General features: G+C 48.3%; 1 pseudogene; it reads left to right on the top strand.

Annotated features, from left to right (window-relative positions):
- The first annotated feature begins 11,121 nt into the window (after nucleotides 1-11,121).
- LOC125155447 (glyceraldehyde-3-phosphate dehydrogenase-like) lies at nucleotides 11,122-12,182 on the top strand (annotated as a pseudogene).
- Nucleotides 12,183-12,661: the final 479 nt, after the last annotated feature.

Below are 12,661 nucleotides of genomic sequence, written 5' to 3'. Positions count from 1 at the left end.
GGAACAGGACAATTTTCCACTCCACATCCTGAAAGACCGGGAGATCATGGTGTAGGCTCAGCTAAAGGAGGTGGAAATGACAAAAGTGGAAGGCCCTCCTCACTCTGTGGAAAGCAAGGAGGAATGTGTTAAGATATAAAACAGCTTCTAGGTGGCTAAGGGGTAAAACATCAGGACAAGGCAGCCAAAGGGAACTGGAGAGGAGAGGAGACACTGCCTGAACTGTTCCTTGCCCATGGGGACAGGAGGTATTCCCACAGAACCCTCCTCACTGTGCCCAAGAGTCGCCCGGCAGAGCCCCTTGTGGCCACATCCTGGTAATGCAGACTACTGCTTGAAAGAGAGGAGCCAGGACTGAGGCTGAGTGGCAGTCACGCCTTCCCTTTGTCACACCACAGTTAGCATAACACCAATCCCAGTGGTGTGAGCTGGGAGGGAGGGGTCTGAGTCAAGAGGATGCACCTCATCCAGGCTGCAGAGCTCCAAGCCTCTGGCAGAATGTGGAGTGACCACAAGACGGGTGCTCTGGGAGGTTGGGGGTTCTGACTCAAGGGGACAGAGTGACCATCAAGAAAAGAGGTAGGGTCTGGGGTGCCTGGGTGGCTCAGTAGGTTAAATGTCTGACTTCGGCTCAGGTCATGATCTCGTAGTCTGTGGGTTTGAGCCCCGCGTCGGGCTATGTGCTGACAGCTCAGAGCCTGGAGCCTGCTTCAGATTCTGTGTCTCCCTCTCTCTCTGCCCCTCCCCCACTTGTACTCTGTCTCTGTCTCTTGAAAATAAATAAACGTTAAAAAATTTAAAAAAAAACGAATAGAGGTAGGGTGGAGTTATGGTCAGGGTCCCTCTGCAACCTAGAAGTCATTCGAGAAACAACTGTTGAACACCTACTGTGGGCAAGATAGGAAATCAGGGCCCATGAAGATGTTCATGTACACACACACACACACACACACACACACACACACACACACGCCAGTACCACAAGCCAAAGTGTGGCAGTAGCCTTGGGCAGTGTATAGAAAGAGGCATCACAGAGAGGGGAAGGTCTGAGCAGAGAGATGATGGAGAAAAAAAAAGACTTGGGCATTTTGGGATCTTGGGAGATATTTCTAGATGACAGACAAGTGCAGTGTGCCCAGGATGTAATGTGCTTAGGGGATGGGGAGGGGTGAAGTGCGGGGTGGGGGGTGAGAGCGTGGTGGGCAATGAGGCTGGAAGGGGAGACGAGGCCAGAATGCTGCATAAACCCCTGAACCCCCTGATCTTCACTACTGCAGATGGAACCTGTAATGCAGAGGTGAGGGGGATATAGAGCCGGATTTTCCTGGAGAAGAGCACAAGACCCAAAAATGTGTTATAGAGGTGCATGTCTTCCTACACTCTCTAAGTGGGTGTCTTCTCACAGGTGTGCTGGGGTGATGAGACCCATCATCTTTGGGGCACCTGGACGACCTAGCCAGTTGGTTTTGGCTGCCAATAGCCCCATCTGATACCCCGGAATGCCCTTCCAGTGTTGCCATTTTCTACATGTGCCATGGCCTTTAAAAGGCTGGGAAAGACCCTCCTCGATATGCATGTCACGTGCACACAGCGCGGTTGGCAGCAAAGAGCCACTGAGAAGCACCTTTCTTGGTGGGCTGGCCTGTTCCCCACAGTTCCAGTCGCTGCTGGCCACATCACCCTGGTTTTGTTCTCCCACGGACATCGCCACAGGCCCAGCACCTTGCCATAATGCAATTTACACTGGTTTTGGAAAGTTTTTCATTAAAAAAATGCTTTATGAAGCCAAATTCATTTTTGAAAGACTTATCCTTTGCTTTGAGAGTATGTCCTTCCTCCTGTTTTTAACATTTTAGTTTGAAGTATAACATATGTACCCAAAACCCCCACATAACTAGCACAGTGATGAATCAGAACATCAACACGGGGGCGCCTGGGTGGCTCAGTCGGTTGAGCGTCCGACTTTAGCTCAGGGCATGATCCTGTGGTTCATGGGTTCGAGCCCCATGGTGGGCTGGTTGCTGACAGCTCGGAGCCTGGAGCCTGCTTCAGATTCTGCGTGTGTGTGTGTGTGTGTGTGTGTGTGTGTGTGTGTGTGTCTGCCCCTCCCCCACTTGCTCGCGTGTGTGCTCTCTTTCAAAAATAAACAAACATTAAAAAAAAAAGAACCTCACCACAACTCTAGAAGCCCCCCTCATGTTCTCTTTCAGTCACTACCGCCAAAGGTAACCATTATCCTAACTTCTAACACCATAGATTAATTTTGCTTTGTTTTTCAACTTTATGCCAACGGAATCACACTGTATGTATTCTTTGACTCTGGTTTCTTTCCCTCAGCCTCCTATTCATGAGATTTGCCCAGGATTCTTTTTCTGGCAACAGTTCATTCATTCTCATTGCCATACAGTATTTCATCGCAAAAATATTCTCCCATTTATTTATTCATTCAGCTGCTGGAGGGTGTTTGGGTTGTTTCCAATTTTTGATTATTAGGAATCGTGCTGCTATGAACATTTATATGCAGACCTTTGGGTAAAAATATACATAAAATTCTGTCAGGCGTATACTTCGAAATGGAATTGAATATATGCATATGTTCAGTTTTAGATGATATCCCAAAGTGACTGTGCCATTGCACACGCCTGCCAGGAACGCGTGAGCCTTCTGGGTGTCACGTCCTTGCCAACATTTGATGTTGCTCATCTCTTTCCTTTGAAAACCATCCTGGTGGGGTGAAGTGCCTTTTCTCCCTTTCTCACAAAAATGCACTTTTTAAAAATAAGTTTATTTATTTATTTTTGAGAGGGAGAGCACGTGCGTGTGCACACGCGGGGGAGAGGCGCAGAGAGAGAGAGAGAGAGAGAGAGAGAGAGAGAGAGAGAGAGGGAGAGAGAGGGAATCCCACTAACAGTGCAGAGCCTGAAGCAGGGCTCAAACTCATGAACTGTGAGGTCATGACCTGAGTTGAAACCAAGAGTCAGATGCTTAACTGACTGAGCCACCCTGGCGCCCCTAAAAACATACTTTTCAAAAACATATATGGCGACCATGGAAAATGGTAATTGTGTTATAATATCCTGAATAGGGAAAGTTAGAGGTTGGCTTTCAAGTTAGTTTTGAAATCTCACACATCTCTGAGATCTTAAGTGTTGTTCATACATTTTCAAGGGTTTCTCATTTCAAGGAAGCTTATGTTTTTATATGCCTCTCCTACCATCCTGTTCCAGCGACCTTTTGCTTTATAACAAACTACCCCCAAAAACTTTGTGACCCCAAAAGATGGTATCTCATAGATTCTTCTACACCAGGACTTTGGACAAGGCTTACCTGGGAGCACTGGCTTCTGCTGCTCATGGTATCCAGTGAGGTGGTTCAGTAGTCTGGTCCGGAGAGTCAAGGAGAGCTCCATCCCTGTGTCCGGTGCCTTGAAGAAAATGGCCATAAGGTGGGATTATCAAGAGGCATGCTTCCATGGGGCCTTCCGGCATGATGGTCACAGGTAGTCAGACTGGCTTCCCTCAGAGCAAATATCCCAAGATAACCAAGGGGAAGCTGCTTCTGGCTGAGCCTCAGAAGTCACCCGGCAGAACTGCTACCACATTGTGCTGGTTACAAGCAAGTCATAAGAGCAACCCAGATTTAAAGGGAGAGCAATTAAAGTCCACCTCTTCAGAGGGAAATGGCAAGATCACATTGTGAAAGGGCATGGGGGGTGGCAATATTGTTGTGGCCTTCTTTGGAAAATACAGTTTGCCACCCCCCCCCCCACCCCCATGCTAACAAAGCCCCCTGGCCAGGATGTACCTAAGGAGCCCTGAGGTCACTGCAGCCACCTCCATCTTTCATACTTTCCCTCTCCTTAACTCCCTCTCTTATGTTCTTACCTCTTTTCACTTTACTTTCTTACTCCCTTCTTTTCCTCCCCCTTTCAATGAACCAAACTCATAAGGAATCCCACTGGGCATTTCTTAGTCCTCTTCTCCCCACCCCTCCCTACATATCCCCAAGCTCTTTGACCCTCTGGTGATAGAATCCTGGGACACCTGGAACCATACATAGCATGTCAGGCCCGGAAAGGTCTTGACTAATCCCAGATGTAGTTTACATATGAGGAAGTTGAGGCCTAGAGAGGACAGGGGCTTTCCCAAGGTCCTACTTCAAGTAAGTGGCAGAGTTCTGGTGAGCACAGCCCAAAACCTAGCCCACAGTGGGTCCCAAAGAATACCAATGATTTTTCCTTCCATTTCTGACTTCCTGGAACTGGAACCATTTGTTTCTGTTTCACATTCATTGCCTCAACATTACAATCTCTTTTTGGCTTCTTGGTCAAGGAGAGAAACCAGTCTGGCAGGCCTCTGTTCCCAGAGAGGCCTGTCCCAGTCCTGGCCCGGGTCCGGGCCTTCAGAGATGGGTGGGGGTCTTGTGGATAGAGCAAAGCGGGATTAGCTCAACCGGTCCCCCTCCAACCAACTGACTGCATCCAGACACAATTACTCCTTTCTGTTGCTGAAATCCAAGAATCCTCTAAACTTGAGTATCAACTAGCAACCGGTTTTGGACTTTTCTGGGTATCCAACAGGGATGGTGAATTTAACTTAAGCTGATGACGACAGAAGTCGGGCTAAGGATAAATCTGGAGTGACATAGGGCCAGGAGTCACAACTCTATGTCCAGGCTGAGAGACAGAGACTCTGTTACGTTACAACCTGTTTCATCTGATAACTCCACTCGGGAGGAGGCGAGGGCCCAGAGGGTGAATCCCAGGCTGGGCCACCAGCCATCGCACAGCATCCGGGGCTGAACTTCAAGGGAAAAGCAAGGGCTGGAGGAAATGGGGGTGGGGGTGGCACATTGGGATCTCAGTAGTAAGGACGTGGAGAACAGCCTGCTGAGAAGCCTCTCAGAACTTTTTGTGATCTACCAGCTCAGTACTTTAGGCCACAAGATAGCAGCTGTGTAAATCGGTGATAAGCTGAGACTGAGACTGAGGCATGCTGTCAGGGAAGTCAGCTTGGGCCAAGAGGGAGTCCTGGAGGTGTCTGTGTGTGTGAGACAGAGGGGAGAAATGGCATATGTTGAGGACTCTGTTGACAGGAAAGGATCCACCGGTCACTCCTGCATCTGGATGCAGTGTGTCCAGGACCTTCTATCCTTCCCTACGCCCCTTCCTTCCCTCCCTTCCAGGAGCCTTCTGCAGCTCTGACTGACAGGAGGCCCAGGACAGGGAGAGATATCACTAATGACGCTTAGTCCTTCCTTGCCCACAGAGGCCATGCCCAAAGACCCTCCCCAGCGGCCCTTTGTTGGGAGTGGTCCAGATAAGTCGTGCAGGGTTCCCTGCCTTTCTTCCTGGTAGGGTCCCTCCTTCCAGCTCCTGCGCCTGCCAAACGAAAGAGCAATTTCTTTTCCCTTCATACTCCCCGCCTGGAAAGAGAGGAAAAAAAGGAAACCACATCACTACCCGTGTCATTTCCCAGCCTGTGGTTGGCCAGAGCCCGCGCCTGGCCCTCGTCCACACGGCCTGCTGCTGTGGCTGTATCCACTTGAGCTGAAAGTGGATGAGCAGCTGCCACACTGGGCACGAAGCCAAGAAAGGGGGAGCCCACCCCGTGTTTCCTTCCAAGTTCTGCAGTCTGTTCCTTCATCTTATGGGGCTGCCACGTATAATGATAGTAGTATCTATTGAGTGCTTCCTCTCTGGCAGCCGCTGTTCTAAAAACTCTACAGGGGCTGTTGTGTTCAGTTCTTTTTCCACAGCTCCATCAAGTCAGCATTATTATTCCCATTTTACAGATGAAGGAATTGAGGCACAGACAAGTTCAAATAACTTACCCAAGGCCTCTGGTGGTGGAGCCAGGATTAAATCCCAAGACGTCTCACACTGGGGCTCACCCCCCAGGCCCCAGGGTGGGCTGACTCTGTGAAGTACGTGGCCTTAGAAGGTATCTGCCCCTGCACCGTGGTGAATGGCCAGCCTTTAGCCAGCAGGCAGTCAACAAACTCCATGGCTTAGAATACTGGGCGCCATATCAGGCACCACCCTCTCCCCCTGGCTCTGGGGGCCCCTCCATCTCCCTCCACTCCTTGCCTCTCACTCAGGCCCAGGGTGTCTTGGCCACTGGAGGAATGAGGTGCATATGTGGGCAGAGTGGCTTGTTCCTTCTAGTTCCACACTGCCGACATCTGTCTCACCTGGGACCGCTAAAAAATCTGTCATAGGCACTTTCAGGCTGTGACACCTCAGACCATCCCTGGACAGACCCAAGGGATGACTTTCCGGGCCCAGCAAGAAACCCTTGTCTAAGAGAAAGGAAAGGAATGGGCTCCAGAAAATCTGCCTCGCCACTCCCCCACTGTGACCACTAACTTCCTAGATAACAGATGATCACTCTCCAATCTAACTAGCCACACAGAGCTTCCCCACCCATTCCTGCTCCCTCTCCCCTCTTTCCTTTTCCTACCCCAAGGCTCCCCTCCCTGGTCTGTCTCCATGTCCAGTGAGGCTCTCTGTCATCCCTCCTTCCATCCCCGCCTCTGACTTCACTGCTTCCTTCTGACTTTTACTCGGATCTGAGGATCCCTCTTCACCCACTCCTGTCCCACCAAACCTAACCCCCCGACGCTTGCTTCATGACTCAAATCCCCTCTGCTAGGCTCTACCACATTGAGGGTGAAGGTTCAGGGTCTGGAAAACAGAGGTCCCCTGAGAGCTCTCAGTGGACCCAGAGTGAGGATCTACAGGTCAAGTGGATGACAAAACCTCTTGCCTACAAGTCAGGGCCACCACTCTTGCTCTCTCTGAGGCCGAGGCTGCCTCTCTCTGCCACCTCTGTGGGGCACGAAAGCTGGAGCCCATTTGCATTAGTTCTCTGAGTTGCTTTGACTCAGAGTCCGGGACTCAGAAGCATGCTAATTTTATGCAAATGAATGCAAATGAATATAGAAAACTAGGCGACCCTGAATTTACTGGAAATCAGAGGCTCTGCTGACGGGAAGACTTACAGAAATTTTGGAATCTACTTCCCAAGAGAAATGTAAAAATAGTGTGGCCTCCAGTTAGGGGTTGGGGAGGGACATAGCTGGAAGGCATTCAGAGAAAGGAACACAGTCTGGGTTTCCTAGTCGTTTCTAAGTGGCCCAGCAAAAGTCAGAGGAAGGAAAAGCATCTGGCCACCAAACCTTCCCCCTTTCTCCTCTCTTGGAGCTGAGCTTGGCGTTCAGCTCCTCACCCTGCCGCAACCACCCTACAGTGTACGTCTTGGAGAGCAGAGAACACAGGACATTAAGGCATCTTTGGAAACAGGCATTTTGTTTATATCCCGCTTCCCATGACAACCCCCCACTAATGTCTTCTCCCCTTACATCTCCTACATTGACATTCTTCTGCTTGTTCCTCGTTGGGTCTGACTGGTGAACTGAACAGAATGTTCTGGAACCTGACCTGGAGGGTTAGGGAGTCTGGATATTCATATAAAGAAGACCTCAGAGGATATCTCTTGGATAGGTCAATCCAGGCACAAAGGCTTAGGCACCTCATTTCCAGGAGGAGAGAGAAAAGGACCACTCTGAGAAAGAACAGGGGAGAGGAAGTGGCCCCAGAAGCAACAGTTCATTCTTCTGACCCTAAACTGAGATGTTCTGAATAACTTCAAAAGGCAGACACTGCCCTTTTCTTAAAGATTTCAAAAGAAGGAAAGAATTTTCCAAAATACTTCCAACAGTCTACTCATTCTCATCAGAATGTTTTTACCTATATTAACATAAATGTCTGATGCTACTATGGAAGTACCTTTTTTCTGGTTATTTTCCTCCAAGTAAATAGCTCCTAGATATTAAGGTAATACTCCAGCAAACCCTTAACACACACCATGAAAAGACCTGAAGACAACTTCCCCAAGATTTAGTGACCAGTCACCAATTCCTGGAGAGGAAATCATTCAGACTAAGCCCTTCACCCCCAGGTGAAAAGGAGCAGTGAGTATTCATCGATGTTCTCCTAACTAGATAGAAAGCTTACTGAGGCCCAACTTCCAACCAGTTAGTATTTGGGGTTACCCAGAGGAAGAAAAAAGTGCTGACTTGTACACTTAAAAGAGAAGGGCATACTTGTATGTCAAGCATGCTATGTATATCATATCCTTCAAGTCTTATAACAGCCCCACTAGATACAGAACATTCCCACTGTACAGATGAGGAGATTAAGGCTAAGAGAATTGAAGTCATTTACCCAAGGTCGCACACCTGTGGCAGAATAATATCCATATTCTCCTTTTCTTTCTAAGCACATGTTCACCTACATTTCCCAGACCCTCTTGTTGTTAAAGACTGGCCAAGTGACTGAGTTCTGGCCAATGAAATGGGGACAGAGATGATTTTTTGCCACTTCCAGGCCTGGCCCATAAAAATCTGGCAGATGGTCCTTCATCCCCTTTCCTGTCACTATCTGGATGGCCCGGGCACCACAAAGCCACATGATTAAGATGGGAGGAGCTTGGTCCCTGAATGACTCAGTGGAGCAGAGCACCCTTCACCCTGCCCTCTTCCACCTGCACTGGACTCCGACTTGGATGAATAAATCTTCACTGTTTGAAGCTACTGAGATTTTAGCCTATCTGGACTAACTACCTGGTGAAGGCAAGATCTGAAACCAAGTCCACCAAACTCCAAAGACCATTCTTTCTCGTTAAGCCTTCTTGTTACACAATACAGCAGAAATATAAAAGTTGAACTATAAAATATTATCTAATCTCACAGTTCACTTCTTCCCCATCCATGCTTCTCCTACAACCAAAATCTAGAATCCTAAAGATTTTAGAAGAAATTTAAAGATTTAGAACAAAATCAAGGAAGCAATCAACAAATATTGGTTGACTGCATACTACCTGCTGAGCAAGGAGAAACCCTTTATCGTTCATGCCAGGAGGGGTCCTCCCCACCTTCACCTGAGGCTCCATTCCATGGGTGTGGGGGCTATGAATTTGGAGGACATTGAGTACAGCCATGGCCATCATCAAAGCATGCAAAAGCCATCATGATTTGCCACTCACCACTGCATCCCATCATCCCTATGCCAAGTCAAAGAGAGTTGAGTCAACATCATACAAGCACAACACTCTGATCACGGCAAGAAGAAATGTATGTAATCAGTCAACCTTTCCTCCACAGGCAGTCAGTCTATCAAATATAAGTTAAGACTGACCAGTAGTTTGGGCATGATAGAATCAGCACAATCTGATTCTTAATAGAGAAGGAGACAAAGGATTATTGACGAGAAGGATTATTGGCAAGGAAGGGGTAAAAGGTTTTTAAATTTTCTATTGAGATAGGAAATCCTGCAAGTATAATTTGTGGGGGCTAGAAGACCTCCCCTGCTACCCACCTCTGACATTTCCCTCTCTACATTCTCTACATTCAAGGATTTGTCCTCGGTCTTAACACACTCTGTCTCTCTCCCATAAAATGATGACCTCTCTAGAGAGAGATTATAACTCACAATTGTCTTATTAGTCCACTATATCTCCTTGTAATGCAGGACTTGGTGGGAACCAATATTTATGGAGCCCTTAATATATGCCCATTATAGTTCCAGGATCTTAAAAATCATGAGTGCCTCCTATATAACATGGTCATGGTGCCTGCAGCAGTGAACCAGGGAATAGTAGGTACCTGCCTGTGACCAGTCATTCCTGGCACAGCTGTGCTAGCCACCAGCATTCACAAGGCCCAACACTCCTGGGACACCTGTAGTACGTGACAACCTGTGTCCCACCAACAAGCACTGACAGACCTCAGAATCCTGCTGCCTGCTCAGCCCACCAGGGCTTCATCCACCCAGGATTGCCCCAACTCACTTAGGGCTCCAGCATCAGGCCTCCACTAGCTGCTTGAGAGGCTTGAAGTCATGACCTCTGCCCTGTGCTCTCCCAGATGGGTAGGGTGGAGATGGAGGGTAGGGTGGCAGGCAGGTATGGTCCTTTTCTTTTTAGCAACATGATTCATATTCTTGATTCTCCCCTGGCTTAATGAGTTGTTTGGGGAGAATCTGATTTTATATTTGGGAAGAAGAAGAACAACGATTTTCAATTTGAAAAAATTTAAAATACATTACTTTACTCAAGCTTCGTATTTTACAGATGGGCAAATTGAGACTCAGAGAAGCTTTGTAATGGTCCCTGGCCACAGTGGCAGAAGTTAAGTTTGAGCTCAACTTTGTCTTTGATTCCAAAGTCCTTGCTCATAGCACTACGCCAGTGTTTCTTAAACTGGGCTGATCTTCGGAATCACCAAGGGAATAGTTAAAAATACACATTCTTGGTCCCAAAATACAGATTCCTGAATCACTCTCCAGGGGCAGAGCTCAGCAATCTGTGTTTCCACACACCCCAGGTGCAGCTGAAGATGAGCCAAACTGGAGATACACTCCACTGTACCTTGCAGTGGGAAAGAACAGAGGGCAAGCGGAGTGGGTACACCACGGAAATGAGGGGAGAACAGAATGGAAGGGTCTTCTGTGCTGTTGCCCAGGGCTGGCCCTGCCCAAACACTGGTGCCTGCCACTTAGTAGTTGAGATCCTAACATTGGACCAGGAGGACAATTAATGACATCAAGGAAAGGCCTTTCCAGTCAGCTGTTTCCCTTACATCTCTACTGTGGAAAGAGGATATCATGCCTGTGGAATTCAGCTGCAAAGAGTCATCTCCAGATCTATTTTTAAATTCTCCAGAAACGAAGAAAGAAAAGCCTGTAAAGGTTTGGAATGTGCTCATCATTTTCCTGATTCAGGAAAACTGCTTTGATTTAGTGCTCGTCGCTTGCAAGCCTGTGCTCACAGACAAATTGGCTGAGCGTGAGGTTTGTGGGCAATGGGGGAGTTTCAGCTGAAGGAGACTGAGTCACAGAGGAATCCAGATGGCAGGAGGGAGGGCTCCCCATCTCCCCCTTCTCTGAATCCTCCTTGTCTGTGCCCAGGGTCCAGAGCTTCCTCAGGCCTGGTGATCTGAGCGCCTCCCCCAGAGCTCCTGATAAGAGACTTTGTGATGGTCCCTCAGGAGGCTTATATTTAATGGACCTGATAATCTGAGGGAAGAAGTTGTTTTAAAGAGGATTAAAATTGTGCTCTCTGCTCCTCTCTGTTCGACAGACAGCTGCATCTTCTGGTGCAGTGCCAGCCATGTTCCCAAGACACGATGGTGAAGGTCAGAGTAAATGGATTTGGCCATATTGGGCACCTGGTCACAAGGGCTGCTTTTAACTCTGGCAAAGTGGATATTGTCACCATCAGTGACTTCTTAATAGACCTCAGTTACATGGTCTTCATGTTCCAGTACGATTCCAGCCGCTGCAATTTCAATAGCACAGTCAAGGCTGAGAACAGGAAACTTGTCATCAATAGAAAGCCCATACACTTCTTCCAAGAATGAAATCCCACCAACATCAAATGGGGTGACGCTGGTGCTGAAGATGTTGTGTAGTCCACTGGGGTCTTTACCTCCACGAAGAAGGCTGGGGCTCGCTTGAAGGGTGAGGCCAAGAGGGTCATCATCTCTGCCCCTTCTGCTGATGCTCCCATGTTTGTGATGGGTGTGAACCAGAGAAGTATGACAACTCACTCAAGATTTTCAGCAACACCTCCTGCACCACCAATTGCTTGGCCCGTCTGGCCAAGGTCATCCATGACAACTTTGGCATTGTGGAGGGACTCATGACCACAGTCCATGCCATCACTGCTACCCAAAAGACCACAGATGGCCCTTCTGGGAAACCGTGTGATGGCTGAGGGACTGCCCAGAACATCATCTCTGCTTCTACTGGTGCTGCCAATGCTGTAGGCAAGGTCATCCCTGAGTTGGTTGAATGGGAAGATCATGGAATGGCCTTCAGTGTCCCCAACCACAATGTTGTGGGTCTGACCTGCCACCTGGAGAAAGCTGCCAAATACAATCACATCTAGAAGGTGGTGACGCAGGCATCAGAGGACCCCCTCAAGGGCATCCTGGGGCACACCGAGGACCAGGTTGTCTCCTGCGACTTTAACGGTGGCACTGACTCTTCCACCTCTGATACTGGGGCTGGCATTCCCCTCAATGACCACTTTTTCAAGCTTGTTTCTTGGTATGATAGTGAATTTGGCTCTAGCAACTGAGTGGTGGACCTGATGGTCTACATGGCCTCTAAGAAGTAAGAGCCCCCTGGACCACCAGCCCCAGTAAAAGCAATAGATGAGAAAGGTGCTCAGCTGCTGGGGAGTCTTTGCCCCAGTTCATCCCCAAACACAATGAGAATCTCCTAACCTCTACACAGTTTCCATCCCAGACTCCCCTGAAGAAGGGGAGGGAACTGGGGAGCCGTACCTTATCATGTACCATCAATAAAGTATACTGTACCCAACAAGAACAACAGCAACAGTTGATTAAAATTGCATAGTGATTGGATTTGAATATTCGAGTTGAGAGTTTAAACTGATAAGAGAATGTTTCTTTTTAGATAATTGCAATGATGACCATTGTTGAGTTTCTTTGCCCATGTTGAGTGTGCACCGAGGGGAAGGGTTGAAGTATTTGAAAAGTCTAAATTGTAGTGGATGCAGGAAAAGACGTTTGATATTCCTTACGCGATGACCTCCTTTACTAAGTGTAAGGATAAATCCTACCCTGAAGCCTC

This window comes from Prionailurus viverrinus, chromosome F1 (assembly GCF_022837055.1).
Source record: "Prionailurus viverrinus isolate Anna chromosome F1, UM_Priviv_1.0, whole genome shotgun sequence".
In the NCBI taxonomy this organism is placed as follows: domain Eukaryota; kingdom Metazoa; phylum Chordata; class Mammalia; order Carnivora; family Felidae; genus Prionailurus; species Prionailurus viverrinus.
Note: the sequence above shows the minus strand (reverse complement) of the source record. Positions and strands in the feature narration are given on the sequence as shown.